This window comes from Poecilia formosa, unplaced genomic scaffold (assembly GCF_000485575.1).
Source record: "Poecilia formosa unplaced genomic scaffold, Poecilia_formosa-5.1.2 Scaffold3155, whole genome shotgun sequence".
NCBI classification, from domain to species: domain Eukaryota; kingdom Metazoa; phylum Chordata; class Actinopteri; order Cyprinodontiformes; family Poeciliidae; genus Poecilia; species Poecilia formosa.
In genome coordinates, this window is record NW_006803094.1 from 212 (window position 1) to 1,944 (window position 1,733).

The 1,733-nt window shown below is 41.5% G+C and overlaps 1 long non-coding RNA gene across 1 annotated transcript; it reads right to left on the bottom strand.

Moving 5' to 3' along the window:
• Positions 1–216: 216 nt before the first annotated feature.
• On the bottom strand, positions 217–1,156 carry LOC103133422 (uncharacterized). The gene is made up of 3 exons (XR_001661302.1): positions 924–1,156; positions 436–497; positions 217–356 (listed from the first exon to the last, which is right to left on the bottom strand). It is a non-coding gene; the product is annotated as an uncharacterized LOC103133422 (long non-coding RNA).
• Positions 1,157–1,733: the final 577 nt, after the last annotated feature.

Here is a 1,733-nt window from a genome sequence, read left to right on the forward strand (position 1 = left end):
GGAGTAGCCGTGGTTGTTGTTGCAGCTGCTGTAGTTGTGGTTGGAGCTTCTGTGGTTGTGGTTGGAGCAGCAGTGGTTGTGGTTGGAGGTACTGTGGTGATAGTTTGATACGAGAATTATTAAACAGTATTATATCACTTAGTGATTCAAGAATGTTGGTACTGTACAGAATTTCAAATTTTTATGGATGTATTTTACGTTGCTTACCACATTCTCCAATGCAAACCGTTGACTCTTCCACTGAGAATTCATCTATGTTTGGTGCCTCATTGATTAAAACATTTTCGATATCTTGATCACTCGGAAGATTTGTTGCTTCAAATACGAGGTCCAGCGTGTTGATAACTGATCCCCTTCTGCAAATATAGAGAAACAAAAACTAATTTATAACAAAGTCTCATTTAGAATACATAAATGTGTTTTTTTTTTCAGTACCTGAATGAGACAATTGTCAAACTCAAGAATGATGGAAATGCTCCTTTGTAGAGGGCATAAAGCTGCAAAGAAATTATGTGAAATTAATTATTTCCTTTCTGTTTTACAATGTTATATCTCAGAATTTGAAGTAGCAAAAACATGCTGTCATGTGATTTCAAAACAATGAGAAAGCATGTAATTAACACCATCAATTACATTATTTGAGTGGTAAAAGTTCATTGAATTTTCTTATTACAATATTTTGTTTTAGAAAAAAAACTAAGGTCCAAATGGCCATGTTCTTTAAAGAATGTTGTATTCATCTAACAATACTGTATACTTCCTTAGTCTTGATAAAATAGGGTTCCCTTGCCTATCTAGATTCGAAAGCAGGATCTTATTGCCAGAAGATGATAATACGCTGTTATACCAATGTTAGACAATATAATGTTATCTGAAATAAAAAAAAGTAGAAAAAATTAGGAGATTAAGAAAGTAAAACTTACACGACTCAACAAAAGTTGGGATCGTTGGTTGAAAGCAGTCGAAGAACTGATTTCAAGATCGCTGGTAAAGATATCCTTAGGAGACCTAAAGGTCATCCGGCGGACAACTGTCATTTTAGTTGTGCCAATGGTAGTTGTTGCTGTTGTAGAAACTGTGGTTGGAGCAGCTGTGGTTGTGGTTGGTGCAGCTGTGGTTGTGGTTGGTGCAGCTGTGGTTGTGGTTGGAAAATCTGTAGTTGTTGGAACTGCTGTGGTTGTTGTTAGAGCTGCTGTGGTTGTGGTTGGAGCAGCTGTGGTGGTTGGAGCAGCTGTTGTTGTTGTTGCTGGAACTGCTGTGGTTGTGGTTGGAACTGCTGTGGTTGTGGTTGGAGCTGCTGTGGTTGTGGTTGGAGCTGCTGTTGTTGTTGGAGCTGCAGTGATTGTGGTTGGAGCAGCTGTGGTTGTTGTTGGAGCTGTTGTGGTTGTGGTTGGAGCACTTGTGGTTGTGGTTGGAGCCGCGGTGGTTGTGGTCGGTGCAACTGTTGTTGTTGTGGGAGCTGCTGTGGTTGTGGATGGAGCAGCTGTGGTTGTTGTTGGAGCAACTGTTGTGGTGGTTGGAGTAGCAGTGGTTGTGGGTGGAGCTGCTGTGGTTGTTGGTGGAGTTGCTGTAGTTGTGGTTGGTGCATCTGTTGTTGTGGTTGGAGTAGCAGTGGTTGTGGGTGGAGCTGCTGTGGTTGTTGTTGGAGTTCCTGTAGTTGTGGTTGGAGCTCCTGTAGTTGTGGTTGGAGTAGCAGTGGTTGTGGTTGGAGCTGCTGTGGTTGTGGTTGGAGC